The sequence below is a fragment of the Hyla sarda genome, chromosome 12 (genome assembly GCF_029499605.1).
Source record: "Hyla sarda isolate aHylSar1 chromosome 12, aHylSar1.hap1, whole genome shotgun sequence".
NCBI lineage: Eukaryota > Metazoa > Chordata > Amphibia > Anura > Hylidae > Hyla > Hyla sarda.
The window spans coordinates 48,748,206-48,765,590 of record NC_079200.1 but is presented as its reverse complement, the minus strand read 5'-3'; the positions used below and the strand labels follow the sequence as shown (position 1 = coordinate 48,765,590).

The following is a 17,385-nucleotide window of genomic DNA, read 5'->3' as shown; positions in this document are numbered from 1 at the left end:
TGGGGGTCCTCTTGTTCCAAGAACTGTCTAAAACCGGTTCCCAGTAACCCTTGCCGTAACTCTGTGGTTCCTCCAGTAACCGGTCTCCCTAAGGCCTATATGGACTTCGCGGATGTTTTCTGCAAAAAACAAGCTGAGACTCTACCTCCTCACAGGCCTTATGATTGCCCTATCGACCTCCTCCCGGGCACTACTCCACCCCGGGGCAGAATTTATCCTCTCTCTGCCCCAGAGACTCTTGCCATGTCCGAATACGTCCAGGAGAATCTAAAAAAGGGCTTTATCCGTAAATCCTCCTCTCCTGCCGGAGCCGGATTTTTCTTTGTGTCCAAAAAAGATGGCTCCCTACATCCTTGCATTGACTACCGCGGTCTTAATAAAATCACGGTTAAGAACCGCTACCCCTTACCCCTCATCTCTGAACTCTTTGATCGCCTCCAAGGTGCCCACATCTTCACTAAATTAGACTTAAGAGGCGCCTATAACCTCATCCGCATCAGAGAGGGGGACGAGTGGAAAACGGCATTTAACACCAGAGATGGACACTTTGAGTATCTGGTCATGCCCTTTGGACTGTGCAACGCCCCTGCCGTCTTCCAAGACTTTGTCAATGAAATTTTTCGTGATTTCTTATACTCCTGTGTTGTTGTATATCTGGACGATATCCTAATTTTTTCTGCCAATCTAGAAGAACACCGCCAGCATGTCCGTATGGTTCTTCAGAGACTTCGTGACAACCAACTCTATGCCAAAATTGAGAAATGTCTGTTTGAATGCCAATCTCTTCCTTTTCTAGGATATTTGGTCTCTGGCCAGGGACTACAGATGGATCCAGACAAACTCTCTGCCGTCTTAGATTGGCCACGCCCCTCCGGACTCCGTGCTATCCAACGCTTTTTGGGGTTCGCCAATTATTACAGGCAATTTATTCCACATTTTTCTACCATTGTGGCTCCTATCGTGGCTTTAACCAAAAAAAATGCTGATCCCAAGTCCTGGCCTCCTCAAGCAGAAGACGCCTTTAAACGACTCAAGTCTGCCTTTTCTTCGGCTCCCGTCCTCTCCAGACCTGACCCTTCCAAACCCTTCCTATTGGAGGTTGATGCCTCCTCAGTGGGAGCTGGAGCTGTTCTTCTACAAAAGAATTCTTCCGGGCATGCTGTCACTTGTGGTTTTTTCTCTAGGACCTTCTCTCCAGCGGAGAGGAACTACTCCATCGGGGATCGAGAGCTTCTAGCCATCAAATTAGCACTTGAGGAATGGAGGCATCTGCTGGAGGGATCAAGTTCTCCTGTTATTATCTACACCGACCACAAGAACCTCTCCTACCTCCAGTCTGCCCAACGGCTGAATCCTCGCCAGGCCCGCTGGTCTCTGTTCTTTGCCCGATTTAATTTTGAGATTCACTTTCGTCCTGCCGATAAGAACATTAGGGCCGATGCTCTCTCTCGTTCCTCGGATGCCTCAGAAGTTGAACTCTCTCCGCAACACATCATTCCACCTGACTGCCTGATCTCCACTTCTCCTGCCTCCATCAGGCAGACTCCTCCAGGAAAGACCTTTGTTTCTCCTCGCCAACGCCTCGGAATCCTCAAATGGGGTCACTCCTCCCATCTCGCAGGTCATGCGGGTATCAAGAAATCTGTGCAACTCATCTCCCGCTTCTATTGGTGGCCGACTCTGGAGACGGATGTTGTGGACTTTGTGCGAGCCTGCACTATCTGTGCCCGGGATAAGACTCCTCGCCAGAAGCCCGCTGGTTTTCTTCATCCTCTGCCTGTCCCCGAACAGCCTTGGTCTCTGATTGGTATGGATTTTATTACTGATTTACCCCCTTCCCGTGGCAACACTGTTATTTGGGTGGTCGTTGATCGATTCTCCAAAATGGCACATTTCATCCCTCTTCCTGGTCTTCCTTCTGCGCCTCAGTTGGCTAAACAATTTTTTGTACACATTTTTCGTCTTCACGGGTTGCCTACGCAGATTGTCTCGGATAGAGGCGTCCAATTCGTGTCTAAATTCTGGAGGGCTCTCTGTAAACAACTCAAGATTAAATTAAATTTTTCTTCTGCATATCATCCCCAGTCCAATGGACAAGTAGAAAGGATTAACCAGATCTTGGGTGATTATTTGCGACATTTTGTTTCCTCCCGCCAGGATGACTGGGCAGATCTCCTCCCATGGGCCGAATTCTCGTATAACTTCAGGGTCTCTGAGTCTTCCTCCAAATCCCCATTTTTCGTGGTGTACGGCCGTCACCCTCTTCCCCCCCTCCCTACTCCCTTGCCCTCTGGTCTGCCCGCTGTGGATGAAATTTCTCGTGACCTTTCCATCATATGGAGAGAGACCCAAAATTCTCTCTTACAGGCTTCATCACGCATGAAGAAGTTCGCGGATAAGAAAAGAAGAGCTCCCCCCGTTTTTTCCCCTGGAGACAAGGTATGGCTCTCCGCTAAATATGTCCGCTTCCGTGTCCCTAGCTACAAGTTGGGACCACGCTATCTTGGTCCTTTCAAAATTTTGTGTCAAATTAATCCTGTCTCTTATAAACTTCTTCTTCCTCCCTCTCTTCGTATCCCTAATGCCTTTCACGTCTCTCTTCTCAAACCACTCATCCTCAACCGTTTTTCTCCCAAATCTGTTCCTCCCACTCCTGTTTCTGGCTCCTCGGACATCTTCTCGGTCAAAGAAATTTTAGCTGCCAAAAAGGTCAGAGGGAAAAATTTTTTTTTAGTGGACTGGGAGGGTTGTGGTCCTGAAGAGAGATCCTGGGAACCTGAGGACAACATCCTAGACAAAAGTCTGCTCCTCAGGTTCTCAGGCTCCAAGAAGAGGGGGAGACCCAAGGGGGGGGGTACTGTTACGCCGAGCGCTCCGGGTCCCCGCTCCTCCCCGGATCGCTCGCTTCACTCTCCCCGCGGCAGCGCTCCGGTCACGTCCTCTGACCCGGGGCGCTGCGATTCCGCTGCCAGCCGGGATGCGATTCGCGATGCGGGTAGCGCCCGCTCGCGATGCGCACCCCGGCTCCCCTACCTGACTCGCTCTCCGTCTGTTCTGTCCCGGCGCGCGCGGCCCCGCTCCCTAGGGCGCGCGCGCGCCGGGTCTCTGCGATTTAAAGGGCCACTGCGCCGCTGATTGGCGCAGTGGTCCCAATTAGTGTGTTCACCTGTGCACTTCCCTATATCACCTCACTTCCCCTGCACTCCCTTGCCGGATCTTGTTGCCTTAGTGCCAGTGAAAGCGTTCCTTGTGTGTTCCTTGCCTGTGTTTCCAGACCTTCTGCCGTTGCCCCTGACTACGATCCTTGCTGCCTGCCCCGACCTTCTGCTACGTCCGACCTTGCTTTTGCCTACTCCCTTGTACCGCGCCTATCTTCAGCAGCCAGAGAGGTGAGCCGTTGCTAGTGGATACGACCTGGTCACTACCGCCGCAGCAAGACCATCCAGCTTTGCGGCGGGCTCTGGTGAAAACCAGTAGTGGCTTAGAACCGGTCCACTAGCACGGTCCACGCCAATCCCTCTCTGGCACAGAGGATCCACTACCTGCCAGCCGGCATCGTGACAATGAGTTTACCAAATCCAAATCCTGTTAATCCTGCGTGACTGCTGGACCTAAACAATTCCCCTAAATCCAGCGGAACAGCATAATTCCAGACTCAGATCTTATATACTACAAGGTCCCAACCCACTGTGAGGAACTTACAGACTACTCTTCTGTATAGACTGTTTGCCGTTATCAACCTTCATAAAAGCTGCAGTAAAGTTATCTACAGTTTACTAAACCTCCTGTTGTGGACAATCCTTTATTCCTCTATATCGTTCCAGGAACGGGTGGCGGTAGGAAATATATATACTGAGGAAGAACCCGCACCCTGGCGTCACATTAAGGGTTAATCCAACACCCTTTCATCACTGCACAGCTACACCACCTACACCCTACACCCCCAAGCTACCACATAGCGCAAACACAAAGGACACACTTCATAGGTATGGGCAGGAATTCACCAGCGCTGATCAAAACCACCATGTAAGTTGAAGGAGTAGCTTTATTGGACCATCATACAACATATTTCACTGCACAATGGCAGCTTCATCAGGCATAGCAGGTGTAACAAGGTAAACTACCTTCCTACACCTGCTATGCCTGATGAAGCTGCCATTGTACAGTGAAACGCATTGCATGATGGTCCAATAAAGCTACTCCTTCAACTTACATGGTGGTTTTGATCAGTGCTGGTGAATTCCTGCCCATACCTATGAAGTGTACCGCACTCTGCTATAGATTAATTAGAAATATATAATTACAAATTAAAATTGGTTTGGGGGTGGGCCCTGGGTGCGGACTCAGGCAGGCCACTGGTGGTTGTGGTGGGGGGCAGGGCCGTTTGAAGGAATTTGGGGGCCCCAAGCAAAATGGACATGGAGGCCCCCCCCCCCTGATGTTCACGCACGTCACGCTCTAGGGCCGGCATCAGGACCTAGTAACGCCGGCCCTTGAATTCTGGGAGCACGACGTGAGCCAACGTCAATACGAGGCCGCCACATTAGGTGCAGCGCAGTTCCCCCTACATTAGGTGCAGCACAGTTTCCCCCACGTTAGGTGCAGCACAGTTCCCCCCCACGTCAGGTGCAGCAGAGTTCCCCCCACGTTAGGTGCAGCAGAGTTCCCCCACGTTAGGTGCAGCAGAGTTCCCCCCACGTTACGTGCAGCAGAGTTCCCCCACATTAGGTGCAGCAGAGTTCCCCCACATTAGGTGCGGCACAGTTCCCCCCACATTAGGTGTGGCAGAGTTCTGCCCACATTAGGTGCGGCAGAGTTCCCCCACATTAGGTAGGCAGAGTTCCCCCTACATTAGGTGTGGCAGAGTTCCCTCCACATTAGGTAGGCAGTGTTCCCCCCACATCAGGTGCAGCAGAGTTCTCCCCACATTAGGTGCAGCAGAATTCTCCCCACATTAGGTGCAGCAGAGTTCCCTCCCACATTAGGTGCAACAGATTTCCCCCTCATTAGGTGCAGCAGAGTTCCCCCACATTAGGTGCAGTAGAGTTCCCCCCACATTAGGTGCAGCAGAGTTCCCCTCACATTAGATGCAGCTGAGTTCTCCCCGCATAAGGTGCAGTATAGCTCCCCCACATTAGGTGCAGTTCCCCCACATTAGGTGCAGTATATAGTTCCACCACAATTAGGTGCAGTATAGTTCCCCCACATTAGGTGCAGTATATAATTCCCCACATTAGTTGCAGTATATAGTTCCCCACATTAGGTGCAGTTTATAGTTCCACACATTAGGTGCAGTATATAGTTCCCAACATTAGGTGCAGTATATAGTTTCCCACATTAGGTGCAATATATATTTCCCCACATTAGGTGAAGAATAGTTCCCCCACATTAGGTGCAGAATAGCTCCCGCACATTAGGTGCAGTATAGCTCCCCCACATTAGGTGCAGTATAGCTCCCCCACATTAGGTGCAGTATAGCTCCCCCACATTAGGTGCAGTATAGCTATCCCACATTAAGTGCAGTATAGTTCCCCACAATAGGTGCAGTATAGCTCCCCCACATTATGTGCAGTATAGCTTCCCCACATTAGGTGCAGTATAGTCCTCCACATTAGGAGCAGTATAGTTCCCCCCACATTAGGTGCAGTATAGCTCTCCACATTAGGTGCAGTATAGCCCCACATTAGGTGCAGTATAGCTCCCCACATTAGGTGCTGTTTAGCTCCACATTAGGTGCAGTATAGTTCCCCACATTAGGTGCAGTATAGTTCCCCACATTAGGTGCAGTATAGCTCCCCACATTAGGTGCAGTATAGTTCCCCACATTAGGTGCAGTATAGTTCCCCCACATTAGCTGCAGTATAGCCCCACATTAGGCGCAGTATAGCTCCCCCACATTAGGTGCAGTATAGTTCCCCACATTAGGTGCAGTATAGTTCCCCCACATTAGGTGCCGTATAGTTCCCCACATTAGGTGCAGTATAGTTCCCCACATTAGGTGCAGTACAGTTTCCCCCACATCAGGTGCAGTATAGTTCCCCACATTAGGTGCAGTACAGTTCCCCACATTAGGTGCAGTATAGTTCCCCACATTAGGTGCAGTACAGTTTCCCCCACATTAGGTGCAGTATAGTTCCCCCACATTAGGTGCAGTATAGTTCCCCCCATTAGGTGCAGTATAGTTCCCCCACATTAGGTGCAGTACAGTTTCCCCCACATTAGGTGCAGTATAGTTCCCCCACATTAGGTGCAGTATAGCTCTCCATATTAGGTGCAGTATAGCCCCACATTAGGTGCAGTATAGCTCCCCACATTAGGTGCAGTATAGCCCCACATTAGGTGCAGTATAGTTCCCCACATTAGGTGCAGTATAGTTCCCCACATTAAGTGCAGTATAGCTCCCCAGATTAGGTGCAGTATAGTTTCCCCACATTAGTTGCAGTATAGCCTCACATTAGGTGCAGTATAGCTCCCCACATTAGGTGCAGTATAGCCCCACATTAGGTGCAGTATAGTTCCCCACATTAGGTGCAGTATAGCCGCACATTAGGTGCAGTATAGTTCCCCACATTAGGTGCAGTATAGCCTCACATTAGGTGCAGTATAGTTCCCCACATTAGGTGCAGTATAGCTCCCCACATTAGGTGCAGTATAGCCCCACTTTAGGAAGAAGTAAGTTCCCTTCCCCAAATTCGGTAGCATTGTCGTTCCCCCATCCTCCCCTCCCCACTCACACACACACACACACACACACACACAGACAGACAGAAAACCACACATGCACAGACAGACAGACAACAACACATGCACACATACACAACCTTAACTGTTCTGCGCTTCTCTTCGGCGGCGGCGGACGAGTGACGTCCTGTGCGGGTCTGCGGAGGTACGTCACATGCGCGACGTCCCTCTTCAGACTCGGGCCGGCCAGTCAACCGGAGACACGGAGGAGGGCGGGGTAAGTGAAACCTCCCTGTGTAATGAAGAAAACTGCCCTGAAGCGGAATGTAACCCTCCGCATAGGGACAAAGATGAGGGAGAGTAGTGGGAATGGAATGAGATGGAGCGGCCTGAAAAGCAGAAAACTGTGTTCCTGTGCGGAGGGTCACATTCTACTACAGGGCACAGTTTTCTTCATTACACCGGCATTTAGTGATGCTTGCCCGAAGCAGGGCTATATCCCGGGTGTCGGGCAATACAAATGATATATACTTGGTGCGAGCTGTGTCAGCCGCCCGGTGGCCCTGTTGCTATGGCGCCCTGTGCGGCCACACAGCTCGCACACCCCTAAGGCTAGTCCTGTGTGTGACCCTAGCGTTAGGCATAAAATTCCTGAAATGATACACATAGCGTATATAAAATAAATAAATAGGTAGCAAAATATGCATGTCTGAACGGACTGCTTCTCCAAAAATGCAGCATTCTCAAAGCTAGCAAAATTGTTTTCACCCAGTTTGCTTTTCCCCGCCATTGCAGTTATTTATTAAGAAAAAAAAAAAGGATGGGTAAATGTATAGGTGAGCAGTATCTGGGGCTGAGTTGTTGGTTCTGTTATGGTGACACTCTGGATGAGGACGGGCACTGTCTGGCACTGCACTGATAGTGATGTACGTCATTTTATGGGTGGTAGTGTTATGGCTGCCGACTATGTAGCCATAACACTACACAACTCCCATATAGTGCTCAAACATTACCCATTACCTATTTGTATCTGCTTTGTAAGGCTTCTTTCTCACTACCATTATGACCGTTAGTGGTGTGATGGCCGTCAGGACCACCAGGGAGAATAGCGGGAGAAAATATTGCTTGCACCGTCTTTTTCTCCCGCTATTCCCTCTGAAAGTGGCAGCGCCCGACGGACCCCATTGACTATAATGGGGTCCATCTGGACCCGTTATTGCCCATTGCGGCCGTCAAACTAAAAAACAAAAGATAGTTTGATGGCCGTTATTGACGGGGCATAATAGCAGTGTAAATGTAGCCTAACACTTATTTGCACTTTTTTTGCACTGTGTGCTGCAGCGAGATCCTTTAGCTATATTACATATATATATTTACACACACATATTCATATGCGTGCGTAGCCTATTGCATTAGTGTGTGCACCCTAAAGCACAAACTCACGCAGCGCGTGTGTATATATATATATATATATATATATATATATATATACACACACATATACACAAATACACTCTTGCTTGCATCCACACATACATAAACAGACCTGCACAATTTGCTCATAATCTCTATGAGGGCGATTTATCAAAACCTGTGCAGAGGAAAAGTTGCTCATAGCAACCAATCAGATCGCTTCTTTCATTTTGCAGGGGCCTTGTTAAAAATGAAAGAAGGGAGCTGATCGGTTGCTATGAGCAACTCAGCAACTTTGCCTCTGCTCAGGTTTTGATAAATCTCCCCTTATGTGAATTGCACTCAGTAAACCAGCCCAGGTCAGGTGTTCTGTGTGAACAATATGTAGTATCAGGCAAGTTTAAAACAATAAATCAGAACAATCTGTATTTGGGTCTAAACTATCAGTAGGTAGCCATTTGCCCCTTTAATATGTGACACAGATGGGTCTGACTGAGGCTGAATGAATGAGTAAATCAAATAAAAATGCAGCACAAAGGAAGAAGAAATAAACTCTTAGGGGGGGATTTATCATTGTATATAGACCTGTTTTGTGTCTATTTTTTTGTGCAAAAATTTGCGCAAGTGTTTTTTTGCGTCTTTTTTTTGCGCAAATTTTGATATAATTATTCATCCCCTTGTCTACAGTTAAGTTTATCATAGAGCACTTTCTACTGCACTTTCTACTTTCTTGCGCAAATATACACCACCTCAGAGGACACATATCAAAAGTATCTATTTTGACACAGTAAGGACTGCAACAGCCCATGATGGGAGTTGTAGTCCAGGGGCTGAGATGCAGATCACATCGGTTCATTCTGCAGAGACCCGCTGCAATTTATTAACTATACAAGCCAGCGGTACATGCGGCTCCACTGCGCTGCCCGCCCCTCCTGTATACACTGTCATAATTCATAATCCCCACCACCGGGAGAGGGGAGCTCTGATTGGTCAATAGCTATTCACCAATCAGAGCTCCCCTCTCCCGGCGGGGATTATGAATTATAAGAGCTATATATAGGAGCCGGCAGCAGCGCAGTGTAGATGCCTGTACCATTGGCTTGTATAGTTAATAAATGCATGTGATCGGCCCCCCTGACCTTGGACTACTACTCCTACTACTATTCCCCGCTGCCGGGAGAGGGGAGCTCTGATTGGTCAATAGCTATCCACCAATCAGAGCTCCCATCTCCCGGCGGCGATTATGAATTATTACAGTGCATATAGAAGCCGGCGGCAGCGCAGTGTAGCTGCATGTACCGCCGACTTTTTAACCTAAATGTGGATTGCAGCAGATCATTCTCTGGAGATCTGTTGCGTTCTGCATTTATTAACTATACAAACCGGCCTTACATGTGTCTACACTGCGCTGCTGCTGGCTTCTATGTACACTGTAATAATTCATAATCCCCGCCGGAACATGGGAGCTCTGATTGGTGGATAGCTATTGACCAATCAGAGCTCCCCTCTCCTGGCGGCAATTATGAATTATTACAGTGTATATAATATAGAAGCCGGCGGCAGCGCAGTGTAGACACATGTAAGGCCGGTTTGTATAGTAAATAAATGCGGATTGCAACAGATCTCCAGAGAATGATCTGCTGCGATCCACATTTAAGTTAAAAAGTCGGCAGTACATGCAGCTACACTGCACTGTCGCCGGCTTCTATATACACTGTAATAATTCATAATCGCCGCCAGGAGAGGGGAGCTCTCTCCCACCAATCAGAGCTCCCGTGTTCCGGTGGCGGGGATTATGAATTATGTCAGTGTATATAGGAGCACAAGCGCACAGTGTAGCTGCATGTACTGCCAGCTTTTTAACTTAAATGTGGATCGCAGCAGATCATTCTCTGGAGATCTGTTGCGATCCGCATTTATTAATTATACAAGCCGGCCTTAAATGCCTCTACATGGCGCTGCCCGCCAGCTTGTTTATACACTGTCATAATTCATAATCCCCGCCGGAACACGGGAGCTCTGATTGGTGGATAGCTATTGACAAATCAAAGCTCCCCTCTCCCGGCAGCGGGTATTATGAATTATGACTGTATATACAAGCTGGCGGGCAGCACGATGTAGGCGCATGTACCGCCGGCTTGTTATCTTAATAAATGTGGATCGCAGCAGGTCTCTGCAGAATGACCCGGTGCGATCCGCACCTAAGCCCCTGGACTACAACTCCCTTCATGGGCAGAGTCTGTCCATGATGGGAGTAGTAGTCCTAAAAGTCCCGCAGCTGGGGGATGTGCAAGTGCCATCCCTCAGCAGCGCTGCTGTACTTAAACTACTCCCATCATGGGGCAGACTCTGTCCAAGGGCAGAGGGACAGATCTCTCATTATGTGCGCTCTTCCCAGGGGAGAGCAAAATAAATGTACTAATTCATATTTCTTGTTTTTATTTTCTTCTCATTTCAGATACGTGAATGCGGAGGACTACAGGACTACATCAGATTCGGTGGACTGCGACGACCAGCGTTTTTTTTTTATTTCAATAAAATGGCTAACGAGGGCTGTGGGGGAGTATGTTTTTTTAAATAAAAATATTTTTTCAATGTGTCTTTTTTTATAATTGAATTTTCAGGCTTAGTAGTGGAAGCTGTGTTATAGACCTAATCCATTACTAGGCCGGGGCTTAGCATTAGCCCCAAAATCAGCTAGCGCTAACCTCCAATTATTACCCCGGAACCCACCGCCACAGGGGTGCTGGGAAGAGCCGGTACCCCAGGCCCGGAGCATCAAAAATGGCACTCTTGGGCCCAGGCAGTAACAATCTTGTCTATAGAAAAAAAAAATGCATAGGGTTCTCCTATTTTCAATATCAGCCAGATGCCAACCAAGCAGCAACAGCCTGACACTACCAGGGTGGGTGAGCACCATTGTTACTGGCCCTCCCCAGCCTAAGTAACGACAGGCTGTCACCGCCTAGGCCCAGAAGCGTCATTTTTGACACTCCGGGCCTGTTGGTACTAGCTCTTCCCGGAACCCCTGTGGCGGTGGTTTCTGCGGTAATAATTGGAGGTTATCGCTAGCTGATTTGGGGGCTAACGCTAAGCCCCAGCTTAGTAATGGATTCTGTTTACAAGACACATTCCACTACTAAAAACACAACACATTGAAAAAATTTTTTTATAAAAAAAAACACTCCCCCCACAGCCGTCGTTAACCCTTTTATTGACATTTAAAAAAAAAAACGCTGTTCATTGTCGCAATCCACAAAATCTGACATAGTCCTCCGCATTCACGTATCTAAATTTCGAAGAAAAAAACCAACAAAAAATTTTGTACATTTTTTTGTTTCCACACACCATCAAAAACGCGAGAAAAACTGACAAAACGCAGGAAAAATCTGGGACAGTTTTTCTGCCATTTTTTATGATGGACAAAAAACCTCAATGGAATCCTGGCCTCAAAGCAATAGAACAAAATCCCCATGTCCACTTTTCCTGTGAGGTAGAAAAGGAGTGTACGGTAGAGCGAGTGTCACGATTCGGCTGGCTGGAGGTGGATCCTCTGTGCCAGAAAGGGATTGGCGTGGACCGTGTTGGTGGACCGGTTCTAAATTGCTACTGGTATTCACCAGAGCCCGCCGCAAAGCGGGATGGTCTTGCAGCGGCGGTAGCAACCAGGTCGTATCCACCGGCAACGGCTCAACCTCTCTGACTGCTGAGATAAGCGCGGTACAAGGGAGTAGACAAGAGCAAGGTCGGATGTAGCAGAAGGTCAGGGCAGGCAGCAAGGATCGTAGTCAGGGGCAACGGCAGGAGGTCTGGAACACAGGCTAGGAACACACAAAGAAACGCTTTCACTGGCACAATGGCAACAAGATCCGGCGAGGGAGTGCAGGGGAAGTAAAGTATAAGTAGGGAGTGCACAGGTGAAGATACTGATTAGGCCTGCTGCGCCAATCAGTGGCGCAGTGGCCCTTTAAATCGCAGAGACTCGGCGCGCGCGCCCTAAGGAGCGGGGCCGCGCGTGCCGGGACAACACAGACGGGGAACGGGTCAGGTACGGGAGCCGAGATGCGCATCGCGAGCGGGCGCGTCCCGCACCGCGAATCGCATCCCGGCTGGGAGCAATATCGCAGCACACCCGGTCAGCAGGTCTGACCGGGGCGCTGTGAATAAGAGAACGCTGCGAGCGCTCCGGGGAGGAGCGTGGACCCGGAGCGCTCGGCGTAACAGCGAGGGGGGGGGGGGGGTTTCTATATGTGCACAAGATTTATCAAAGGAGTGCACAGCCTTAGTAAATTCCGAGAAAAAGTGTACAATAGACAAACAGTATAAAGGGATAGAACTGTGACAAATAATGATAAATCTCCCCCTTAGTGTCCATGGCTGAGGAAAAAAAAATAAAATCTGAAAAATATATATAAAATAAATAATCAATAGCTGTTATCAATAAAGCTACTAAACTAAAACATTAGGGTAACTAACTAACTAGAGAATCCATAGAAAGATGGTCGTGCTAGCGTACACTATAATAATAATAATAGTAACAATTATATAACCAATAAATTACACAATTTATTACAAATTGATGATTTAAAAATAAAAAAAATCACCTCTAGCAGATATTGGCTGCCGTAAGCCGTTCTGGGAGAGTGGGATACTGAGAGCAATGCCGATGGTATTGCACAGTAACCACCTGGCCATTCCGCCCTTGTGTTGCCGTGACCCCGCCTCCGCGTGACGTCACGAAACGTTCTGCGCATGCTACAGGAGAGGTCTGGAGGAGGAGCATGTCCGTCCTACACTGTGCAGCGATATCGCTTGCATCAGGGCCGGTTTTAGGCTTAGCGTGGCCCTGGGCAAAATCAAAAGTGGGGCCACTAAAGTCATAATAGTGCACTAACCAGATTTGCAAATTTTTGGTCACTTCAAATACCATAAAAAAATATCTAAAAAGCAATTGAAAAGTCCCATCAAAACAAAAATGGTACCGATAAAAACTACAAATCACAGTGCAAAAAATTACCCTCATACATCCCCATATACAGAAAAATAAAAGTTATAGGTATCAGAATAGTAAAATTTTGTATTTTTGTATAGTTCCCCCACATTAGGTTGGCAGCATAGTTCCCCCACATTAGGATGGCAGCATAGTTCCCCAACATTAGGTTGAAGTTCCCCCACGTTAGGTTGCCAGTATACTGGTTTACTTTATTTTTATGTGTGCTTGAACATTACTGTTGCAGCGTGTGCTCCGGTCCCCGTCCCCGGACCTGAGCTTCCGCCCCCTCGGCCTTCTGCCCCTGGATCCCAGCATCTCCCGGTCAGTCACACTGACCGGGAGCCCGGGTTCCCTTGTGTCGGGGACGCGGCTGCCGTGACGGCTGGCTCCCAGTTCCACTTACCTGGCTTCCCGCTCCTTGCGCGGTCCATCTCTGCCGCGCGCGCCGCCTTCAGTAAATTTAAAGGGCCAGTGCACCGGTAATTGGTGCGCTGGTTCCTCACTTCCCCTGCCTTCCCAATAAAAGGCACCTGCCCCTTCCTACCTTTGCCGGATCTTTGTGCCCTAGTGCCTCTGAGAAAGCATTCCTATTGTGTTTATTGCCTTGCCTGTTGCCGAACCCGTTGCCAGCCTACTCGCCTGTGAACCCTTGCCGCCTGCCCTGACTTCTGCTACGTCCGACCAAGCTCCTGCCTGCTCCCTGTGTACCACGCCATATCAGCTGCCAGAGAGGTTGAGTTGCTACTGGAGGATACGACCTGGTGGTTACCGCCGCAGCAAGACCATCCCTTGCGGCGGGCTCTGGTGAAAACCAGTAACCACTTAGAACCGGTCCTCTGGTACAACCCGCGCCATCGCCTCTCTGGTCCAGAGGATCCACTACCAGTCCTGCCGGTTTGTGACAATTACTTTTGCCATATTTTGTTATACTTAAGAAAAAGAAAAAAAAAAAAAAGGAAGAAAAAAACTCAAAAAGTTAAGTTCTTTAATTTCACCTAAAGACACAGAAAACTATACAAGGAATGAACATAAACGGCGTCACGTTTATGTCAATAACTTATAATGCAGATGAACAGAGGAAACGTGCAGTTAGCGCCCGTCCAGTGCTTTGTCCCGCGCTATGATGGACTCGTCAAATTTGATCATCAGGGTGGTTCCTTTGTGCCAATGAGCCATCACTTTTGCCGGAAAGCCGCTGCAGGTCATCAGGGTTTCCACAGTGCTGGCTGTGAAGGAAGCACAGTTCAATGTGGTGTTCTACTTGGGGACGGAGATGTAGGAGTTGATCAGCGGGTCCTTCTCGATGTTGTAGTAGGTTTTCTCGTCGTCGTACGTCTGCTCCTGCTTGTCGGCAGTGGCGTTGCGACCCGGGTGCGGGGGGTGCGGCCCGCACCGGGTGACACCAACCTAATGGGGTGACACCAAGACGCTCCGTAGCCGCACCCCCCCAGCTACACAGACACCACCTCCCCCATCTGTGCCCGACCGGCCTCCCATCCGTCAGCACAACCCCCCCCCCCCCGCGCGCTGTGTGTGCCCGTCCATCAGCAACCCCCCTCTTTCTCCTGCACTGTGCGCCCGTCCATCATCACACCCCCCTCACCTTCTCCAGCATTGTGCCCGGCCTCCGCTCCCACGTCTGCGCCGGCCTGACGTCACACCGTATGGCCGCGCAGGAGGACGTCAGTTACGTCACTCGCACGGCGCCCGGTGAGAAGGAGCGCTGCGCTGGATGGGTGAGTGTGTGTGTCTGTCTCTATCTATGTTTGTGTCTGTGAGACTCTGTGTGCGTGTGACTGTGTGCATGTGTGTGTGACTGTGTGCATGACTGTGTGTGTGTGTGTGTCTGTGAGTGTGTGTCTCTCTGACTGTGTGTGTTTGTGTGTGTGTCTCTCTGTGTTGTATGTGTTTGTGTGTGTGTGTGTGTGTGTGTGTGTGTGTGTGGGGGGGGGGGGGTATAACCAGCGATCTATTGTGGGGAGACTTTGACCCATTGTGGGGAACCTGCGGCCTAATGTGGGGAAACTACTACCAAGTGTGGGGAATCTGTGCTACCTAATGTGGGGAAATTGCTACCTAATGTGGGGTAACTGGTACCTACCTAATGTGGGGGAACTGGTACCAAATGTGGGGAATCTATGCTGCCTAATGTGGGGAATAGATGCTACCTAATGTGGGGAAACTGCGACCTACCTAATGTGGGGAATCTATGCTGCCTAATGTGGGGAATAGATGCTACCTAATGTGGGGAAACTGCGACCTACCTAATGTGGGGGAACTGCTGCCTACCTAATGCTCCCCCCCTGGCAGTAGCACCCTCATCATCCACCAGCAACACCCCCCCCCCCCAGCAGCACCTCCATCAGCAGATCCTGATGGTGGATGATGGCGGTGCTCCTGCCAGGAGGATGATCCTGCCGATGGATGATGGGGATGATACTGCCAGGGGGGATGGCTAGTAGCACCCTCATCATCCTCCAGCAACACCCCCCGAGTAGTAGCACCCCCATCATCCACTAGCAACACCACCAATACCCCCCTCCCGTCGTAATAGCATCAGCTAACGGATGTTGAGGGGTGTTACTGCGGTTGTGGTATTATATTCAGAGGGTGCACTGTATGGCAACGTTATATTCAGAGGGCGCAGTTTGTGGTAGTATTATATTCAGAGGGCGCAGTTTGTGGTAGTATTATATTCAGAGGACGCAGTTTGTGGTAGTATTATATTCAGAGGGCGCAGTTTGTGGTAGTATTATATTCAGAGGGCGCAGTTTGTGGTAGTATTATATTCAGAGGGCGCAGTTTGTGGTAGTATTATTAGAGATGAGCGAACTTACAGTAAATTCGATTCGTCACAAACTTCTCGGCTCGGCAGTTGATGACTTATCCTGCGTAAATTAGTTCAGCCTTCAGGTGCTCCGGTGGGCTGGAAAAGGTGGATACATTCCTAGGAAAGAGTCTCCTAGGACTGTATCCACCTTTTCCAGCCCACGGGAGCACCTGAAAGCTGAACTAATTTATGCAGGAAAAGACATCAACTGCCGAGCAGAGAAGTTTGTGACGAGTTGAATTTACTGTAGTTTGCTCATCTCTAATTATTATATTCAGAAGGCGCAGTGGGTGGTAGTATTATATTCAGAGGGTACAGTATGTGGCGGTATTATATTCAGGGGTACAGTATGTGGCAAATTTATATTCAGGGGTACAGTATGTGACAGATTTATATTCAGGGGTACAGTATGTGGCAGATTTATATTCAGAGGTACAGTATGTGGCAGATTTATATTCAGAGGGTACAGTATGTGGCAGATTTATATTCAGAGGGTACAGTATGTGGCAGATTTATATTCAGAGGGTACAGTATGTGGCAGATTTATATTCAGAGGGCGCAGTATGTGGTAGTATTATATTCAGTGGGTACAGTGTGTGGCGGTATTATATTCAGGGGTACAGTATGTGGCAGATTTATATTCAGAGGGTACAGTATGTGTTGGTATTATATTCAGAATGTACAGTGTGTGGTAGTATTATATTCAGAGGGTACAGTGTATGGAAGGTTTATAATCAAAGAGTATAGTGTATAGTAGTATTATATTTAGAAGATACAGTGTCTCTCAGGTTTATAATAATACTTGTTTTCATATAGAGGATGAGAATGCGCTGACATAGTGAGGAGACGTCTGGGCGTCACATTCTGCAGAGAGAAGTTTTAGCTGGAACAAGTCCTGCCGGTATGTACCATCTGAATTAGATAAGGGAAGACTATAGAGAAGACGTCACCTGTAGTCACTGATATCATTGTGTATTCTCCTCACTATAGAGAAGACGTCACCTGTAATCACTGATATCATTGTACATTCTCCTCACTATAGAGAAGACGTCACCTGTAGTCACTGATATCATTGTGTATTCTCCTCACTATAGAGAAGAAATCACCTGTAGTCACTGATATCATTGTGTATTCTCCTCACTATAGAGAAGACGTCACCTGTAATCACTGATATCATTGTGTATTCTCCTCACTATAGAGAAGACGTCACCTGTAGTCACTGATATCATTGTGTATTGTCCTCACTATAGAGAAGACGTCACCTGTAATCATTGATATCATTGTACATTCTCCTCACTATAGAGAAGACGTCACCTGTAGTCACTGATATCATTGTGTATTCTCCTCACTATAGAGAAGACGTCACCTGTAGTCACTGATATCATTGTGTATTCTCCTCACTATAGAGAAGACGTCACCTGTAATCACTGATATCATTGTGTATTCTCCTCACTATAGAGAAGACGTC

At 48.5% G+C, this 17,385-nt stretch overlaps 1 pseudogene; it reads right to left on the bottom strand.

Annotated features, from left to right (window-relative positions):
- Positions 1–14,077: 14,077 nt before the first annotated feature.
- LOC130296993 (trafficking protein particle complex subunit 5-like) overlaps positions 14,078–17,385 on the bottom strand; it is a 19,524-nt pseudogene continuing 16,216 nt past the window's right edge.